This window comes from Adiantum capillus-veneris, chromosome 8 (genome assembly GCF_014529385.1).
Source record: "Adiantum capillus-veneris isolate H3 chromosome 8, ASM1452938v2, whole genome shotgun sequence".
Taxonomy (NCBI): domain Eukaryota; kingdom Viridiplantae; phylum Streptophyta; class Polypodiopsida; order Polypodiales; family Pteridaceae; genus Adiantum; species Adiantum capillus-veneris.
Window position 1 is genome coordinate 156,807,423 of NC_140938.1, and position 21,933 is coordinate 156,829,355.

At 42.8% G+C, this 21,933-nt stretch overlaps 1 pseudogene; it reads right to left on the minus strand.

Moving 5' to 3' along the window:
- Positions 1-16,954: 16,954 nt before the first annotated feature.
- Positions 16,955-17,799, minus strand: LOC147453233 (uncharacterized; annotated as a pseudogene).
- Positions 17,800-21,933: the final 4,134 nt, after the last annotated feature.

The following is a 21,933-nucleotide window of genomic DNA, read 5'->3' on the forward strand; positions in this document are numbered from 1 at the left end:
TTGCGCGACCAAGGTAAGTTTGTAATGTACGACTAGCTAGTGACTTTATTTCTAAACGTTTGAACGGCCACTCATAATCTTTGTTAGTTGTAGTATAAGTCATACACAGCAGCATGGTGTAAAGGTCGACATTTTAGGGTGGAACGGATCGACAAAAAGCGTTTTACTCAAGATTGTGGAATCATGGAAAAATTTGAACAGTCTAGTCGACGATGTTCCTCTAATGCAGATCCTGTGGTGGCGGAACTCACTTACTTCGGCACGCTACAAGAGATTTTGAGGATCGATTACAGAGGATTTTTTGTCGACTTGTTCGACGTGAAATGGTTCAAGATAATCATGGAGGGTCGCAACGCTAGTGTGCGTAGAGGAGAGTCTGGTTTTCTTGAGGTGGATTCTACTAAGAAATGGACTGACCTAAGAGACACTTTCGTACTACCCGAGCATTGTGAACAAGTAAGTATGTAAATAGTTAACATCCCCCTTTTACAAGTTATGTGCTTGAAAGCTCTCATGTAAGTTATGTGGCTCTGGCAGGTAATATTTCATCCTACAAAGTCTACATCAAACTGGTGGTACATCATAGAGGTATCCCCTCGTAGTGCAAGGACGTATGAAGGCTACAATGTGCCAATCACAACGGCATCAATGGAGGAGATCAGAGAAGATGCTCAATCAGATATGGATGATGAGGAGTTTCTTTCTTCTTTGTCACCGTAGCACAGACAGTGGTACGTGGAGCGTCATCGCTCTGGCGCATCATCGTGCGTTCCTACTCCATCCACATCTCACTCTCTTTTGGAGCATTCGGCGCGCTCCGAAGCTTTGGCGTCGACGAGACGATCTTCACACTCGTCTAGACACTGGCGCTCTGGTGGTGGCGGTGGCGGTTGTTGTGGGGATTCCGCCGCCGATGCCTCCACACCGCCTCGTGTTCGACGAGGCTCTTTACCCTCCCCTTCTTTGCCCACCCCCACACCAGCCACAGCATCGCCATCTACGCCAGGTTTTGCGCGGCTGACTGTTCCTAGCAGCTACACACCTCTACCTACTCCGCTAGGAGCCACCCGACTCGACACTCCTCGCTTCGGGGCCCAGACGGCGGTGGAGACACCTGACGTCCGTACCCCCATCGACACACCGCTAGAGACCCCTGCCGGGACACCCAGGTTCACGCGTCACCGGTCAGAGGGCTTTCCTTACTCCGTCGACTTCAGCGACGGCATCATCATGGATGATGACGGCAAGAAGGTGATCTCGCGCATGCGTGGTCTTTGCTCTCAGCTGTTTAGACACTACATACTAAACAAATGGAGTGAAGTACCAAGTGATTTAAAAAACAGAGTCATCAGCATACTTCATGATGAGTTTCCCGTTCCAACACGGGATCAGCGCTTCAATGAAGACCTGATCAAGATTCGAATGCGCCAATACTGCAAACACAAGCGTTCCAAAGTGCAAAAAGCAATCAAGCATGGGTGGAACAGGCCAGATTGGCTGGCCAAAGAAGATTGGAAGAATGCGAAGAAAGCAGCGCGCGAGAATCCCAACAAGTGGAAGCAACAAAAGGATGCAGCCAGAGCGCGAGTAGAGGCAGGGAGCTCACACCACTTGGGGAGCGGTGGATGGGCATCATTTGAGGCCGATTTTGTAAGTGTTTTCTCATTGCTCTTTATGTTCGATAGTTTAGGGTTTATGAGTTTTTTAATTCTAACATAATGAATTCTTTGTATGTTTTGACAGTGGTCGATGACAGGAAGTGATCCCACACCGTACGAGCGCGAGTACGCAGGCAGGAAGGGCGTAAACGCCCTGATGGACATTCTCAGTTCTCGTGGCGGCATGGTTAGTATTAGGGTTTACTCTTTTCTATTTTTTGTATTGTTTTATAAATGTCGTTATATGTTTATACTTACTGAAAGCTGTCTTATTGTCTTTTTTTGCAGAATCCGACAGATACGCCGCTTGGACGCGATGAGACGTCTCACTAGACGACGTCAGTTTAGCCGTAGCTAGATAGCATTAGTTTAGGGTTTCTCATAGCTTATGTATCATGAGACGGATTTTATACGTCTTTTTGAACCATGTATATTATTACATTCGTCACCGCAGTTCATTTTGCCAATCAATTCTTTATGCCTATGATGTTGTACAATTGTCATTATTACATTTGCTAATCAATTCATTTTGCCTATGATGTGTACAATTGTCAATTTTACGCTTGTCAATTTTGCAAACAATGCGTCTTGTGGGTGACTATTTTGGGTCTATTATCTACCCTTGCACTTTTTTAAAAAAGTGAATCAAGTACAATATGGTTGATGGGTGGCAGGGCATTCAATGCCCTGTCACCAAAAAAAATTTCTCTTGGGCGTCGCTATTTATGGCTCTGGAGCGTCGCTATAGACTTCTGTGTAAATGTCGCTATAACCGTCGCTATAACCGTCGCTATGAGCGTCTCTATATAGCGACGCATATAGCGATGCTCTCGTAGCGACGCTACTAGCGACGGTTTTAGCGACCCCGGGGGTTATAAAAACCCAGTGTATTTCCGTCGCTAACAGCGTCACAAGAGCACACAACCTCTTGTAGTCCTTCTCCTGCAAAGATTGATGTAATTCAAAGAATGAAAGAGACACGTGTTGATGTAACTGAGGTTTGAAGGTTCTTCGGTGCATGCATGTTCTATGTTAACTGGATTCCACATTATGTGCATGTGCAAAACCTTTGTATCAACTTTTGAGAAAGAACCAAAAGTTTCGATGGGAAGAAATGCATACACATGCCATGAGGAAAATAAAGAAGTTGTTTCTTATGTCTCCAACTTTGAGGAAAGCAAACTATGAATGTGGAAGATATGTAATTGTGACAGTGGATACTAGCCCCACAGGAATTGGATGGGCGATTGGGCAAGATAATGATGATGGCAGGCAACATGTAGTGAGATTTGGAGCAAAAAACTGATCTTCAACGCAACTTTGTACAAGTAAAAAGAGATTTATGGGGAGTAGTCACAACTTTAAATGTGACAAAGAGTATTTGATAGGAGAAAATGTAATAGTGGAGAATGATTGTCTACCCCTTCTTGGAATGATCACAAGTTGCTCAACTCCCAACATTGCTATGTTGAGATGGATTTCCTACATAAAGTCCTTGAATCCAGAATTTAAGCATAATGCAGGGAAAGATAATCTTGTTGCGGAAATGCTTTCAAGAGCAAGGTATGAAAATGAAGAAGACATGGTTGTCGAGGGTGATGATGTAGGCACACAGTTCTATAATATCTCTCATGCCAAGGGCGATCATGTTTGTCTGTCAAATGCATTTGAGTCATTATCAGAGGACCTATATCAAGGTGACTGGTTGCTCATTGAACGTTATGTGAGCACTTTGACAAGACTAGAAGGGTGAACTGACCAAGAGTTCAAAAGAATACGGAGGAAGGCCTATGAATACTTTTTGAAAGATGGGTAATTATGGAAGCGTCCGAAACAAAGAAATGGAATGCTGTTGAAATTCGTGGATGATAAGGACGCTCAAAATGAGCTTATGAAAAAGTTTCATGAGAGTCTTTGTGATGGACATAGAGGTGTATGGGCCACATTCACTAAAATGAAAGAGACATATTGGTGGAAAGGTATGTATAAAGATGTATCTCACTATGTGGAGTCCTGTGAAACCTATCAAATGTATTCAAATGTGCTTCATTGTGATGGTTCGCACCCTACTTATATTACCCACTGGCCATGCACTATAAGTGGGTATAAGTAGATCTTGTTATAGTGCCATTCGGCTTATGGGAAAATGAGATACAGAATGCTTGCACAGAAAGATTTAACCAACCAAGTTGAAGGTCGTGCTCTAAGAACAAAACGCACAAAAGGGATATGTAAGTTCCTCTTGGATGATGTACTTAAACATTATGGCTAGGTTGGGAAAATAACAGTGGACAGGGCTGAGCTGGATGTTGACAAAGCAAGGGAGTTGTTCTCTAGGTTGGGCATTAAACTTGCTCTCACTACTGCATATAATCCTGAGGGAAATGGTAAATCAGAGCGTGCGCAACCTCCTATTATTAAATCTTTGGCTAAGGCTTGCAAAGGTAAAATGGGAGAGTGGCCTAGCTTATTGCCTTATGCTTTTTGGGGTGATCGTACAACTCATAGCTTAGTTACTGGTTATATGCCTTTTGAGTTGATGTATGGTCAGAAACCTATAATGCCAATTGAGAATGTAATTCCCACATGGAAGGTATTGCCTTGGAAAGATGGAATCAGTAGGGAAGGCCTTCTTGCTTTGTGCATAGAAGAGTTAGAAAGAAGGCCCCAAGATATTGAGATTGCAGTAGCACGATTGAAAGATGCAAGGTTAAAGAATAAGGACAGATTTGATAAGAGGCATAGGCTTAGACCTAAAGCTATTGAAGAACTTGATTGGGTGTTGGTGTATGACAGTAGTCATGAAAACCAACATTCAACAATAAGAAATCTTTCAAAGAGATAGTTTGGTCCTTATGTGGTTCAGCATGTACATGGGAATGCAACTTATACCTCGTATGAATTAGATGAGACAAAAATGAAGATTCCCATTGCAGGCAAAAGAATCAAGTTATTCAAAAGAAGAGGTGATACAGATCCCTCTGATTCACAAGAAAGTGAGAATGAAGGCTCTGATGAAAATCTTATGGATGTAGATGAATAACGAGAGGATGATGCGTTAGATTTTGTTGCAAGTGATGACGAAATTGATATGTATGTTGACTTAAATGAAGATTGAACCTGCAAAAGACATGTGTGGCACATGCTGGAGGATATGTCGGTTTAGAGGGACTGGATGTCGTGCCATGGCACGTTCATAATGTTAAATTAAAATATCTACGTCACTGTCTATGCTTCTGTTATGTGGGACCAAATGCTATGATGTACATAGTGTGATATATGCGAAAACGGATGCCATTGCAGGTGTGTACATACCTTGCCAGGTAGGCGAGGCTAGGAATGTGGCACTGTTTCATGTTTTACCACATCAAAAAATTTCTAATTTGCTTTAGGAATGTACAAATGTCAAGTGTTTCAAAGTGGGCTCGTTTTGCGTAAAAAGTTCAATGTGGGCAATCTCGCCTAAAAATAGCAGATTTTGTGCACGAGCGTAAAAGACGTGTCCAAAGTGCTTACCATGTGGTAAAATGAGGTTAAACATGAAATTTTAGGCCAATGGGATTTTTTCACAAATTAAGGGATTTTTCTCAGCTCGTTTGGGCTTTGTACGGACAAAAAGAGGCATTTTTGGGCTAAAAATGGAAAAAAATAGCCTAAAAATATCTCCAAAATCCATTTCAACGACTATGATGTCGTTTCTCAAGTTGTGTGGGAAGTTTTAGAGCCAAGAATGAGCTCATTTGCGCATATGAGCAAGGAGATATAGCCATTCCTTTACAGGGTGCTAGTGCAGTCCTGTGCTGCTTCCACTACATGGTTGAGGCTGTGAGGCCCGCAATTAAGGTTTCCCCTCCTCAAATAACCACTTGGGCTTCTCCAATGAAGTATTGAAGCTTCCATGAAATGGTCATGACGAGGAATCGAAGTGTCATTTTAGGGTTTTTAACAGGTCGAATGAGAACTGCATCTGTGCAATTGGAAGCGAGGTTACACCTAATCTTCACACACACAAGAGTTTTGAGTTCGTTTTGGTTGAGCTTTCATGGCTGGAGTTTTGCTCTTTTTTTTTGGCTCCAAATCGTCTACGCCTTGCTTGATTTTGCTACAAATCGTCACAGTCAGAGCCCCGGTGCTTTCCTAATCGCATTGCACACTTCTTGTTCAACGTGCGTTGTGCAAAGCCATGAGAGGCCAAAAATGCTCTATTGTTGTGAAGAAAAAGCAACTACGCTCTGGTATCATGTTGACGAGACAGAGAAGAGAAGAACAGAGAGACGATGCGCAAAAAGTGCAACCCCAAAGTGTATGGAATACATACACATGTTGGTATATACATAGAGCGGACCCATGGCTATATTTAGAGTAGCTTCACATATAATCTCAACACACTAATAGAGATGAAAGTGGATGAGAGACTCTCTATTGCATGATATAGGCCAAAACGTACTATTTTGTGAAATTTTTGTAAAATGCATTTTTTAAAAGGACGCGCCTTCGTGAACAAGGAAAAAGCCATTTAGATCATTTTTGCATCTGATGCAAATAGGCTAATTTTGCACCAATTTAAGTTTTCATATTTGTTGTGTTTTGGAGGCTCTATGCAAAAAAGAGAAGGATATAGAGCTTTCAGAGAGACTTTTTTTGTATGTTTCACCATATAGTCCATATCTTCACCATATGTGTGTGGTTGAAAATGGAAAGCTATTAAGCCAATAGGAATGGAGTAAGCTTTGATTGGTTCCATTTGAGTTGTATAGAGAAATGTTTGTGTTATCGAGTGTGTTTCCACTTTCTCCCCTTAGAGTGTGTGAGGAGGGGACCATTGTAAGGACCACTACTTTTTTGGGATCACCCTTGATTGTCTTCCACTCTTGTGCTCATTTGGAATCTATTTGTGCAAGCATTTGTCTTGTATTTTTAATAGAATCGGGGTGGGTCTTAATCATGATCTACATGAGAAGGTTATGATACTAGTAGCTTCATGAAAAATGCTTGAGTTTCACTCCTTTGTTCGATATTTCAATTTTGGAAACCATGTGGCGGTGATACCATTAACTAGGTTGCGAGGCTCGCTTTTCCATGTGTTGAAACTGGCTTTTCATATTAGCATTTTGGTGCTGCATCAAGGACCTTATAGATATCTCCAGAGCTTTGGTGGTCTCATGGAGATAATGTTATTTAAAGATGTTATAGAATTGATATTTTATTATCTCTTGCAGTTGACAGGTGGAAAAAGCATCAGCAACAGATAATGGATTATGCAGAAGGATATTACATTTTATGTATATTTGATTATTCTAGTGCTCTTTATGAGCTTTGGCCAATTATGTCCGACCGGCCAGTTTGTAACCAATTTGACCATTCAAGAAATCTATATAACAAATATGTGCAAGAGGGAAATGGTCACTCTTGCATGGGGGGAGATTGCACCCAGTGTCTGTGTATTTTTCTCCCCTCTCCTCTCTTCTCTCTCGCCGTGCTGGCGTAGCACTCCACTTTAGGAGGTGCGCATGCATGTGATCTTTCCCTCTCTTTCGCTCTACGTCTCTCGTTGTTGGCGTATAGCTTCGATCACGAGTTCGTGGATGTGCCAGGTATACAGTTTTGTTGATTTATGGCTTGCTATGTGCTATTTCGAGTATTTTCTGCTACAGACGGGAGCGTAGAAAGGCCTGCAAAATACCAATGGAGGGCACATTACCCGCGTCTAACCAGCCACAAGATTTGCGAGGTCGCATATGCTAGGGTTCAAGTAAGTCTCTCTCTCTCTCTCTCTCTCTCTCTCTCTCTCTCTCTCATATTTTCCTCACATTAATTGATAGTCTATACATGATGCTTGTAGGGCTTATACAACCTCCGAAGACATTTCTCTAGGGTCTACCCAAGATCAAGGGGTCGGCTACATGCACATGCACCATTTATTTTCTCTCCACCACTGAATGGCCAAATGACAATGACACATAGTGTGGAGGTCCTTGCTGGAAGGATGTCATTCTTTTATGACACAAATGAATTTTTAGACTTGTTGAGTTCATTATAGTGAGTGGATACTCGTATCATCTTGGCCATGTGTCCTTGTGGCATTACTATTAATTTTCTTGAAACAATATTTGGATGACTATATCAGCATTTGTGCATATTTCTTGAGTGTTTTATATGTCATCCACATCCTATTATCTTTGTAAGGCTTCTAAAGCCACAGAGTGTGGTTTTACTAGTCATACTCAATAGGTTGACATGCTATGTTTTCATTTTTTTAAAGATTGGTGTGCCATAGTATATACCCATGCTTTTTGACATACATTTCCCTACATTGATTTTTTTTCGGAACTTATTTTTCTATAAGTATCAAGCATAGGTAGCTTAGGAATTAAAAAATAAAGTTAAAAAAAGGTGACCCTTAACTCTCCTGATTGGGCTCACATCATCCTTGATCTTTGCCAAAAGGGAGTCACACTAAGGACTATCGGGTGGTATCATGTGAGTCTAATCAAGGGAGGGTGGTTATGCTTATAAAGAGGAGAAAGGGCAAAATATACAAAGTATGACATTATAAAATTAAAGGTATCTGATGCAGGGAGATGATGTGCCCTTCTTATTAATGCTACTCGATCTGGTAGGGATCTTTCTTGAATGATGTTATAGAGGAACTCATTCTTTGATTTAATTTGGGGCAAGAAAAGTTCACCATTTTCCAGTGGCCAAATTGACTTCATTTTAGTATCTTGAATGACTCTCAATGACTACTTAACAGCTAGTTAGTCTCTTAGATTTTTCAAGATAATTTATATTCAAATGCTTTATTTAAGCTAACTGTCGGGCTCTTGTCAACACTTGTTTATTTTTCATTTGAGTACTTCTACATGTAATCATACATTCTAGAACATCGGCCCTAACCTTAAAAGACTGCACGACACTTTTAACTTGAGGCGAGGGGATGTGAAGCATGGCTCTCCACCGCGCCATATGCCTAGTTATAAGCAACCCTCGAGCCGCTTCACAGTGGCCCTTGGCCTCACAATACTCCCCTTTGAAGAAATTTTTTCATCCTCAAAAACAAAAGTGGGATGTTTCTTCTTAAAAATACTAAAGTTTTTCCAAGTGGCATCTTCTTCAAGTCGGTGTTTCCACTTAACTAATACTTGGCAATGCACATGATGAGGATGAGTATATAAATCATGATAGTCTAAAATGCACTTGGGTTCATGCGGTTGGGTTGGAGGTTCAATGAAACCAATGAAATTCTATTAGTCAATGACATTGTTGTCTATATGAAAGTGTTGATGTAGAGCACTTATCTAATAAACCAGATGAACACGAGAGTGTACATGTAAAGAAAGTTTGTAAGTCATATCCCCAACTTGCTTGAATATCTTAAAAGACCCAGAATATCGAGGGGATAATTTAGGTAATGGCACAACACGGCCTAGTAAAATCAAAGGCATTTGATGCACAAAGATGGTGTGTCCTTATTAATACTAATCTCCTGGTAGAGACCTTGCTCGAATGATGTTATAGAGGAGCTACAAGAGGTTCTTCACACTTTGACGATTGTAGCAACAAAAATACACGGGCATATTTTTTCCCCCAGCATCACTATAAGCGTTGATATAGACGTCGCAAAGGGTATGTCACAATATAGCGACTCTGCAGTTCCCAATTTAACGACGCGTATAGAGATGTTGTAGGACCATAATTAGCGACGCATATAGTGACACCTGAGAAAAAAATTTGGTGGTAAGACATTCATTGCCCTGTCCAAAAAAAAGATGCAAAATTGTATATCGGCAAAAGTGAGTTGATAAAAGTAATACACTGACAAAATTATACACATCATAGGCAAAATCACTAGATTGTTAAGCACAAAATCACTAGATTGCAAAATCACAAAATCACTATTGAAAAAATACATTGTTGACCACTAGTTACAAAATTGACATACATACGTCATCTCCTTATACATGCTATGAGAAAAGAAAACTAGTGCTATCTGGCTACAGGTAGATTGATGTCAACTAATCCGATGTCTCATCGTGTCCCATTGGCGTATCTGTCGGATTCTGAAAAAAAACAATAATACTTTTTGTAAGTATAAACATATAACTACAAAACAATCTATTTTTTAGCTTATTATTAAAATACAATAAATGTGAGAGAGTAAAGTTAAATGCTAACCAAGCCGTAGCGAGAACTCGGAATGTCCATAAGGGCGTTTACGCCCTTTTTGCCTGCATACTCACGCTCGTACGATGTGGGGTCACCTCCGATCATCGAACAATGTGTGTTCAAAGCATACAAGGAATATGTTAACACTCAAGGCTATGTAGAGTATTGCAATGGACTCAAAGGAAGAAAACCAAGAAGATACCACGTGTCTCCCATCAACTCAAAAGAAAGACAACATTATAGAGCTACAATATAATGGTAGGAAAATCAATGGATAAGCTATACGAGAGCTTAGAAAATCATTCCATTGTTGAGAAGACAGAGAAAGAGAAGAACAGAGAGACGACATGCAGGAGTGCAACCCCAAAGTGTCTTTATTTAGAGTACCTTTGCATATAAGCTTCACAACCCCACTCAAATAAGGGCCCCCAACTGTGAATGAGAAAACCCCACTCTTTCAATCTAACAAATATACATCATGAAACTGTGATGCAACACGAGAGAGCGAAATAGATTGATGACCAAAGAATATATAGAGTACGCAAAGCAAATAGATGAAATAAACAGTTTATATGGATACAAGATAATGATTACATGAAGAGCTTAGCTCGTTTCATAACCTTCAGACCACCCCGAGCTATCTCAATCTCAATTTTGATCTTGTGCACAACATCAATCATCTCAATCCCACTCTCACTCTCAGTCTCAATCACAATCACACTCTCAATCTCTTGATGGAAACAACGATCATAATTGGAATTGCAACACGATCACAATCTCAATATCATGACACTTGCACAGATCTTGTCTCACGCATTGGTTTCTGTATCATCTATGTATATCTATTTGTAAGCTAACCTGTTGTTTCTTGTACGCTACTTTGCTGCTGCTGGCAATTTGTTTCTATAATAACTTTATCATATGAACTCAAAATATAGGCTTTTAGATACTCAAAACGACGGGAACAAGTTTGGTCTACAAGGCTTCGCAGGCAAAAATGCAAAAAAACTACTTCATGTGGCTGAAAACGCAACTTTTAGGTAGCAACTCATAAAATGTTTGTTTTTTTATCTCCACGAGTTTTTCAACTTATTTTAAGCTTGTCTTATGTATTTTAAGCTTGTATTATGTATTTTAAGCTTGTCTTATGTATTTTAAGCTAAAACACATGAAAATAAAACATTGATATTGATGAAAATAATAATTTTGACTATGTTGGAGAGGGGGAATGGAAAGCACACGTCCCGATACACATGGAATGGCCCCTACATAGCTCGGGATTTTCACAGCAACTCACACTAGCAGGGCCTCACCTTCACTTCACCCAACGCACACACGACCTGCACATTTGCTAGACAGCGATCACAACCATCTTGCCCGCTTTCAGTTCTTCCACAACTGAACACCTCTCTCTCTCTTTCTCTCTCTCACACACAGGGGGCCCGGGGGGCGCACACGCTCACACACTCCGGCACCACACACCCTGGAGACGAGCAAAGCAGAAAGGGAAGGAGGGGAGAAAACGGCACCAAAAGGATGCAAAAATGATCAAAATGACTCTTTCCTTGTTCATGAAGGCGCATCTTTCAAAAAAAATTGTATTTTACAAAAATCTCACAAAATAGTATTGTTTGGCCTCTATCATGCAATAGAGAGTCTCTCATCCACTTTCATCTCTATATGTGTGTTGAGACTATATGTGAAGCTACTCTAAATATAGCAATGGGTCCCCTCTATGTATAAACCAGCATGTATATGTATTCCATACACTTTGGGGTTGCATTTTTTACGCATCGTCTCTTTATTCTTCTCTTTCTCTGTCTCCTCAACATGTACCACAGCGTAGTTGCTTTTTCTTCATAATAATAGAGCGCTTTTTCCCTCTCATGGCTTTGCACAACACACATGCAACATAAATCTGCAGTTCGCATGCACCATCTTTGTTAAGCTATATATCGCTCACTCTACTCAACTTGGTCTCGCATAAATATATATATATATATATGTATCTTGCTCTCAATATGAATCACTCTATGGGAGCATACATGGTGTGTCTCTTGTCTTCTCTATCTCCCTCTCTCTCTTTCTCTTATATCTCAACATGGTATCAGAGGGGAACAATCATGCGACGATTCAACTCTATGATGAGACAGATTATGTGTATGCGTTTTGCTCGTAAGATCCATAATTTTACTAAATTTTATTTTTGAGCATTGATTCTTGTTAACCATGATTATTTTGTGCTAAAGAGGAATATACTTAGTGTTTTGTGTAGTGATTACTGCTAGTCAATGTGGTGAATTGTTGATTACATTTACTTATTGATTTGTATTTTGACACCCTCAACTTCGTCTTGATTTTTTAGGGTCTTGTGTTCAAAATTTGGAGCAACAAGAAAGAATGATGGACCAAAGCTCTTTCATCCAAAACTTGTTCGTCTACTTGCTCTCTTCAGGCGTTCTCAGTAGAAAGTTATGTTGTTTTTACCACAATCGAACTTGACACAGTTTTCGTCTTTGTGAAGTGTCCGTGATCATTTTGATATTTTTAGCATGAAATTTTTTAATATCAAACTTAGCGTTGATCTATTCATATTGTGACCGTCAATCTTCAAGAACTCTTTTATTATTGACGTCTCATTTCACCTATGTTTATGGTGCCGTCTCTCATCATCTTTGAACACTCGCAGATTGAAGAATTTTCATTATCTTTGAACTTTCAGATATTGAAAAAGAATGATTGCGATATTATTATCTCGACCTTAGTCATGGCCTTCACCATATATGGTGTACAAATTTTGTGATCTTATCTGATATGTTGTTAGCATGAAAACCAGAAGGAAAACAAGAACCTCTATAGCCTTGCACACACCACGAAAGGAAATACCATAAAGCTGCGGAAAACACGTGTAAAGTAGGGCGGGAAACAGTCCTAACCCAAACCATGAGTAAAATTGATGAAAACAAAGACCTTAAATATGAAGCTCGTGTTGTGTAGACCTCCGTAGAGTATCCCATATTCTTGACTCAGACAACAGACCAGAGAGTTACAAGCTTTCGAAGTTGGAGTATCTCTCAAAAGCTCCAAAAAAAGCTAGTCTTTGTTAGGAAAAAGGGTGTGCAGGGAATTGCAACTATTGAAAAGGGGTTTTTTTTGTCTCTTATCCCAAGGAATTTTCTCTCCCCTCTTAGCCAACATCGTCCCCTCTTTGGTCACCTTTTAATTGGTCCATTTTGGGCTTAATTTGGGTAGAAAAAAGCATGTCGACCACTTTTTGACCAAGGCAAGTGGGGAAGGGAGGTATCCAGTGAACCAAAAAGGACCCTAGGTGCCTGGGTAGCATGTATGAACTGAAAATGGAGTCCTCTCTCTCCATCCCCCAACATCCAGGAGCCATCATTAGGAAGGCAAGGAGGCTTCATTTTCTCCTTTGATACACCGTTAGGGGGTACCCACTCCCCCCCTTATACCCTCCAATTTCCACTTGATCCCCCCCATGTGGGATTACTCCATTGCCACTTGGCACCATCCTCCCACCTCCCCATTTAGGCCTATAAATTTTCTATTTTGCTTCCCACACCGAGCAATCTTGGCTGAGGCCTGGCGGGTGACTCCGAGCACCAAATGCGATGTTGTAAAGCTGGGCCTGGAGCTTATCACTTCGAATATTTTCAAACATCCTTGGAAACACCTTTTCTAATTAACACTAGTTCTGTAATCGGACACTCAAATGTCTTGAGACACTAAAGTGTCTTGTTTTTCTAGCAACTTGTCATAATTATTTGGTGAACCATAGGTCACGTTCATATCTTAGGTCAGCTATGAGGTGAAGAACATAGCCAAATTTTACTTTTGCCAAAATTAATACCAATTTAAGATTATAATGATAATTAGTTTTAAGATGAAAAAATCACAAAAATTTAGTGCAGTTTTAACAAAATTTTCATAAATTGAGTATAACTTCTCATCAAAATAAGATTTTGTATGGATTTGAAGGTGTATGGATAGGAACAAACTTATTTTAGCAAGAAATTGAGATCCATGACCTAGTTATGGGACTAATTTTTGTTATAATCAAAAGACCAAAATCTTGAAAATTTTGGTCTTTCAAGGCCTCTTTCATTAATATGATGAGGTTATGGGACAAAACCTAAGATGTATAATGTATCTATAGGTCAACTATACCCATCAACTAAGCATTTTTAGAGGTTTCAAACTTATAGGAATCTTGTAATTTAAGCTCATTTAAAAAAATTGTAGTGCGTAATTTCTTGCAAAAAACACATTGCTATGAAAAACTAATGAAAGTGTGTATATAAATCTAGTTTAAAAAATGTGACCCTTAACTCTGCTGATTGGGCTCACATCATCCTTGATCTTTGCCAAAAGAGAGTCACACTAAGGAATATCGGGTGGTATCATGTGAGTCTAATCAAGGGAGGGTGGTCATGTCTATAAAGAGGAGAAAGGGCATAATATACAAAGAATGACATTATAAAATTAAAGGTATCTGATGCAAGGAGACGATGTGTCCTTATTAATACTACTCAATCTGGTAGGGATCTTCCTTGAATGATGTTATAGAGGAAGTCATTCTTTGATTTAATTTGGGGCAAGAAAAGTTCACCATTTGCCAATGGCCAATTGACTTCATTCGAGTAGCTTGAATGACTCTCAATGACTACTTAACAGCTAGCTAGTCTCTTAGATTTTTCAAAATAATTTACATTCAGATGCTTTCTTTAAGCTAAGTGCCGAGCTCTTGTCAAACACTTGTATGCTTTTCATTTGAGTACTTCTACAGTAATCATGCATTCTAGAATATCGGCCCTAACCTTAGAAGACTACAAGACACTTTGAGCTTGAGGCGAGGGGATGTGAAGCATGGCTCTCCATCGAGCCATATGCCTAGTTCTAGGAAACCCTCGAGCCGCTTCACAGCAGCCCTTGGCCTCACAATACTCCCCTCTGGAGAAATTTTTTCATCCTCGAAAACAAAAGTGGGATATTTCCTCTTAGAAATACTAATTTTTTTTCCAAGTGGCATCTTGTTCAAGTCAATGTTTCCACTTAACTATTACTTGGCAATGCACATGATGATGATGGGAAGGGGGAAGGGGCAACAAACCCAGCACACTCCAAGCTTGCCTCTCTATAGCCGAGGGATTAACCCGCACCCCTAACCACACGGAATCACATACACACACACACTATCTTCCAATATCCAATGCACCGACTCGCCTACGAGCACCACCGGCTATACACACTCACATGAGCACTTCAGCCCAATAGACCCATCAACAAACCGTCACCCGTATCCCACACATTGATGCATACACTCACCAAATCCTGTAAACACGCTCACATCGGGAGGCCTCACACACCTCGACCACACACAAACCCACAACCAATCTGCAACCACAATCACTCTCTCTCTCTCTCTCTCTCTCTCTCTCTCTCTCTCTCTCTCTGTGTGTGTGTGTGCACACCCGCACTCCCATGTGGACCGGAGCCAATGCTACCACCGCCTAGCACAAGACAAGACGAAGGAATAAAATGATTTTAGTCGAGCAATCACCATAAACTATAGAAAAATCGTGCATCAAAACACATATGCAGGTACAATGATGGCATCAACGGCCACGACAATCCCTGTTGTTGGCTTGCAGCCATGGCGGATCTCCTTTAACCTCGTCTTTTGACTGTCGGCCACCGTTGTTGGGGGCTCTCAGCTTCCCTTCTTAAGAAATCGGGCCTCTCTTTTGAAATGGCGGATTCCTTCTCCTTCTGCACCAGGAGCTTATGACATCCCTCATCATCACCGACCACCTTCATATGCAAGGGCGTAGCATCTGCTCACAGCCTTCTCCGTTCTTTTCTTGAGCTCGGCCAAAGCTTCTCCAAACTCCAGCTCATGGCCAACCTCCTGGCGCTTCTCCTCCTCAGGATCTGCCCGCCATGCTCACTACCCCTTGGTGACTTCTACACACCGCCCTTGCTTGGAAGCTCCTTTTTCACGCTGTTCGAAGCTACCACACTTGGCTCCCAGTGACCTGTTCGGCCTACATTTTGATGGGCCTTCAACTGGCCACACTTCTTCCTCCCGACTCCCTGGACCTGATGGCTCCCTCCAATGGCCCTTGGTGACTTCTACACACCGCCCTCTCCTTTTGCAACCTGGCGGCTATGTCCCTTCACCAACTACAACCCCGCTACCAAATGGCACCTTGCCTCCCGCATGCCTCACAGATGGGGGCCTCTTCTTTACTCACAGCTCAGCCCGCCATGCACCCTCCTGATGACGCCCTCCTCTTGAGACAGCCTGCCCTCTCCCGGCACCTGGCCCCTTTTGTTCGTGGCCCTCTGGCCCTCCTTCCTCATGTAGTCCCCGATGCCAACCATGCCTTTACCTCGTGTAGTCCATGATGCCAACCATGCCTCCACCTCCTTTAGTCCAGCGCTTCTCTACCTAGAACCGATTGGCTTCACTTCTATTCCTGCCGATAGAAAGCCTTGCTAGTGTTGCCTTTATACCAGGGGTTGCATGGCCCTTTTTTTTCAAGTACTTATTTTTAAAATTTCAATGTCTCCAATTGGGCAGCATTCCCGCAAGCAAAGCATCCATTCCATCGGGCTTTGCATATCGAAACCCTGCAAGCTCTTGAATGACAATAGTCGATACTCCAGCCCCAACAAAAAAATCCTTTCAAAGGCCATCGACCAATGACATCTCCGCCGCAAAAAAAAACCATGACGGTCACATTGAACTTATATTCGCTTGCTCGGGGATCCTGCTTTTGACTTGTCGGGCTCGGAAAACCAATGCTTGACTTGCACAATGTCACATATGCCATACATATCATGAGGACGCCAGCTCAAAATTACACCTATCATGTGTCCAAGCACCCTGTTATCACTCTATCTACTGCTATGGATCTGCTCGTGGCTATTTCCTGGGTTGGCATGACTTCGGAGCACCATCATTGCCCACCCCCTTGTTGAGCATTCATGCTCAACCATAGAATTATTTAGGTATCAGAAAACTGCATAAGAAGCGAGAACATGATTGCATAATAAGAAGCTATATGTAGTATGTACAACTCTATAGATAGACAGAGAGGGAGATCTTATCAGCTACATAAATTCCCTGGATCAAATGGAAAGCCATAGGCTCTCCCAACTGTGATGCAAACTCCGCTAGGATAAAATACATGGCATTCAGCACAGCCATCCGTACGTAGTACATGTATAATCAACCACTTTTTTGCACCTATAATCCCAAAAACAAGCCTCTCGTGCAGCTTGACATAGCATCGATCTTCAACTACCTATATCCATACGCCGGCTTCATACACAAAACAAGCTTGTAAACCAATCTGTGAAGCATCTCCACCATACACCCTGCTAGAGAGCTCTCCATAGCATACTTCTCATCACAAGAGCTTTGCAAACCGTGCAAAACTACCTGTAAAGCAACTTTCAAAAGAATGTCCATCAATAGCATAACACCCACCTTGGGCAACCTTTCTTTCACTACTGTTGCTTCTTGCATAGCAAAACCTACCTGTGTTCTAAGCATGCCCGCTATTGTAGGTTCTTCAAATGGGATACACTTCAGATTTGATTCACCATGCCAATCTTCGTCCACCATAGCCTTTGATGCTTCATCTTCAACCACTTCATGCAAGAGCACACCGGATTGCTCAACCACCTTTGCCTACTCTTCAAGGACTTTTTCTACGACCATATCATCTACTAAGAGAGAAAGAAAGCCATGATCTATTACCTTGTTCTCACGTATGCTGACATCGTCCCCACCTTCTAGAATGCACGACCGCTCTTCAACAGAACCAATAGGGCAAGGTTGCCCAACCCCCTGGCTAGCTTCTTCCTGCACAGCTTCGACCATCGCTTTGCCAACATCTTCAAGCTTGTCTTGTGAGCTTTTCACATATTCATTTGCTTCTTCATGCATGCACACTTTGTCTAGGACCGTATCCTTGCTAGCCAGGCTAACAGACTCTTGTACAGGAGCACACCAAACTGGAGGCACAAATTGAAATGAATGATCAGAATGGTTGACCAATGGCAAAGTAGCTACCTCTTTGACGCTTGAACTTTCTTTTGACACATGATGAAGCTCCGTCGTCGAGCTATACCCATAGTTTTTCGGCTTCAACAAACCCATCTCTAGTTTCCTCTTTGCTTTTGTGCTCTTTACCTTTGCCAAGCAAACCATGGGTGCATAGTCCTCAGCACCACCACACTTGACCTTGTCCTTGATTTGCGTATGCAAGCAGGCGAGAAACTGCTCTCACTTGAAATGATCTCCATTTTGCACACATGTAACAACAGCTAGTTTCTCCCAAATAGAATCCAATTTACCCAAAAACAAAGCAAAATCTTCACTTACATCCTGCTTAAGCTTGCTCAATTGTTCACCCAAGTACGATGGAGAAACCCGCTTCTGAAAAGCTTCAACAAACCGCTTGCGAATCTTGCTCAGTGAGACTTCCGATCTACAACCTTCAATCCTTCAAACTAGGCTTTGGCTCGTCCTTGCGAAACAAATGGTACTGCCTTCAATTTGGCTTCATCTCCCCAAATTCTCCTTTGCAATAGGTATAGCTCCAGATTGGAAAACCAATCTGCATCCTCTTCTTCTCCAGCAAGTACCAATTCAATATCATGCATCATCTTCAGGCTTTAAAACTTCAGAAAGAGCAATCAATAGATCCTCCGTGGGGGTACCACTGATGGAAAGGGAGAAGGGGAAACAAACCCAGCACACTCCAAGCTTGCCACTCTATAGCCCAGGGATTAACGTGCACCCCTAACCACACAAAATTACATACACATGCACACCATCTGGCAGTCTCCAATGCACCGACTCGCCTACGAGCACCATCGACTATACTCACTCACACATGAGCACTTCAACACAATAGAACCATCAACAAACCATCACCTGTATCCCACACATTGATGCATACACTCACCAAATCCTGTAAACACGCTCACATCAGGAGGCCTCACACACCTCGACCGCACACAAACCCACAACCAATCTGCAACCACAATCACTCTCTCCCGCTCTCTCTCTGCACACCCACACTCTCGTGTGGACCGGAGCCAATGATACCACGGCCTAGTACAAGACAAGAGGAAGGAATAAAATGATTTGAGTCGAGCAATCACCATAAACCATAGAAAAACCGTGCATAAAAAATGAGATGCGGGTACAATGATGGCATCAATGGCCACGACAATCCCTTCTGTTTGCTTCCAGCCATGGGGGCTCTCCTTTAACCTTGTTTTGCGACTATCAACCACCCTTGTTGGCGGCTCTCAGCTTCCGTTCTTAAGAAATCGGGACTCTCTTTTGATATGGCGGATTCCTTTTGCTTCTGCACCAGGAGCTTATGACATCCCTCATCACCACTGACCACCTTTATATGCAAGGGTGCACCATCTGCTCACATCCTTCTCCGTTCTTTTCCTGAGCTCCGCCAAAGCTTCTCCAAGCTCTAGCTCATGAACAACCTCCTGGCCCTTCTCCTCCTCAGGCTGTGCTCGCCATGCTCACTGGCCCTTGGTGACCTCTACACACCGCCCTTGCTTGGCGGCTCCTTTCTCGCACTGTTCGAAGCTGCCACACCTGGCTCCCAATGCCTTGTTCGGCGTACACTTTGATGGGCCTTCAACTAGCCGCACTTCTTCCTCCCGACTCCCTGGCCCTGATGGCTCAGATCTCTACTTCATGTGCAGTGCCGCCCCCTCCAATGGCCCTTGGCGACTTCTACACACCGCCCTCTCCTTTTGTGACCTGGTGGCTATGTGCCTTTACCAACTGCAACCCCACTACCAAATGGCTCCTTGCCTCCCACATGACTTGCAGATGGCGGCCTCTTCTTTACTGACAGCTCAGCTCGCCATGCACCCTCCTGATGGCGCTATCGGGGGATATGTGTTGACTACGTGAGCCGGGCAGGCGCCGGGCCTCTGGCTGTGGGAGGTGTGAAAGAGAGAGAACAAGAGACAATGACAGCTCTAAGGCGGGCAGTTAACAGCATCGTCACTTGGATCATTTGCTAACTAGGAGTTTAGGCTCCCGCTTTACAGAATTAACCGGGCCGTTAACAACACCGGACTTAAAAGAATGTTAATTCAATCTCTATATGATGACGGTTGTGGAAATGTCTTTCTGTCGCTTTATACTATCTTTGAATTATCTGCTTCGATTGCCTTCAAGAGCGCTCTGCAATGCTCCTTTTCCTTGCTTAACCTTGTTTTCTCCTTGCCTTTTTAATAACGGTCGCTCATCTTATGCTCGATGAGAGAGAGACTTCATTTTTGCTTTGCCCCTCGATCTGGCTTTTCTTGCCTTGGCTTGCTCCGATCATGGTTGCTTGTTTTATCGACTTTGCTTGGAATGCCCTTTTTCCTTGGCTTGATCAAGCTCTATTGCTTCCCACTGGATTCGAGAACTAGCAAGAGAGATTTCCTATGGACGGAGCTTGCCCCTTCCTTTCCTTTGCTTTCCTTGTTCGGAGAGAGCACGCCTTGTTTGGGTTGGATTGGAGATCGAGAAAGAGAGAGATAGTCTTGCTCGGTCATCAGAGCTCTACTTTGAGAGCTTTCCTTTGATCCTCGCCAAGCTCGAGCTTACCTCTTCCTTGGCTTTGTGCCCTCGAGGTCTTCGCCTCCTTTTCTTCTCTCTTCAATACGAGAGAGAGAATGAGAGAAGGTTTGCCTCCTTTACCTCACCGAGCATGAGACCGAGAGAGAGGGAGCTTTGCTCCTTGCTCCGACTCCTCCCGCCTTCCTCATCTCCTCGTTTCCGGCTTGCCTCGAATCCTCTTCTTGCCTTCGAGCAAGCTTCGATGGAGTTCTTCCTTTGTTGGCCTTCTTCTTCCTCGTTAACTTCCCCTCGTTTTCTAGCCTCGAATCCCCCCTTCATGCAAAAAAAAACCCAAAACTATTAATAGCTCTCCTCAGTAGAGCCGGCGCCACTGACGTGGCTTGGGAATCGACGCTATGAGGCGGCAGACGGGTCGTTGAACTGCACCAATCCCGGCGGCTTTGGCTGCAATGGGGGCGCTTTGATCTCCTAAGAAAAACCCGTCACTGCCGTGAGCTCGTCCGAGCACTCCAACGCGCTGCCTTTTCCTGCTCGCCCGCCATGGGCTTTCTTTCCTTTTGTTTTCCCACTACCCTTTTTAAAATAGGGTGACCATTGGCCATGCCCCTTAATTGGGCGGCCAGCTTATTATATGGGCGGCCGAGGAATTTGCAAGGGCATCACATTTAGCATACATGTCGGCCAAAGCATTTCATGACTGAAGAAGTGAGCATTGATGAGAGGAATCGCATTCCAGCAGAACCACCCGAAAAAGGATCAACTTATCGACCAAAGCACTACCAAGCACGACATCTCTTTCGAGCAATCCTTGACAACAGTCTCATCATGGATTCTCTCCCCTTGGGGTCAATCCCGCAATCAATGCATTCCAAGAGACAACATTCCGAACACGAAGCTCTCCAAGAACTTTTTGCACTTTATGAGAGGTACACCACATTTGACTTACACGTAGACTATCATAGTACAGCTGTTGGCAATGTACCCTTCTATCAATGCACTGCAGGAGATAACATTTCGGACAAGATTCTCATCGAGCACTTACTCTGTTGCACTCCAAAATCCGAGCGAGAGTCAAAATCTCCCAGATGGCACTCCGGTCGAGTCGATTGGTCTGGCACGGAACCGGCCCCCAGTGAATCTTTAACGGCCAATGACTTCGCGACCAGAACTCCGATTGCTGATCTGAAAAGACCGAGGCGCTCCACAAAGTGAGAAATTCAGGCCCGTGCATTCATCCCATTTTTCTCACCTCAGTTGCAGTTGCTCAATCCGGTACGGATCTGCAATCGACTTCAACTTCAAAGTGCCATAACTTCTTCACCGTAGCTCCAATCGACGAGCCGTAAAGAAAGGCCGGTAGAGCACTTCAAGCACTATAGTTGTAGATCATAATCTTCCATCTGTGCTCACTTCAAGAATAGTCCTTTTTAGCATCATTAAGGCATCAGTTGGCCCTTTTAATCCGCA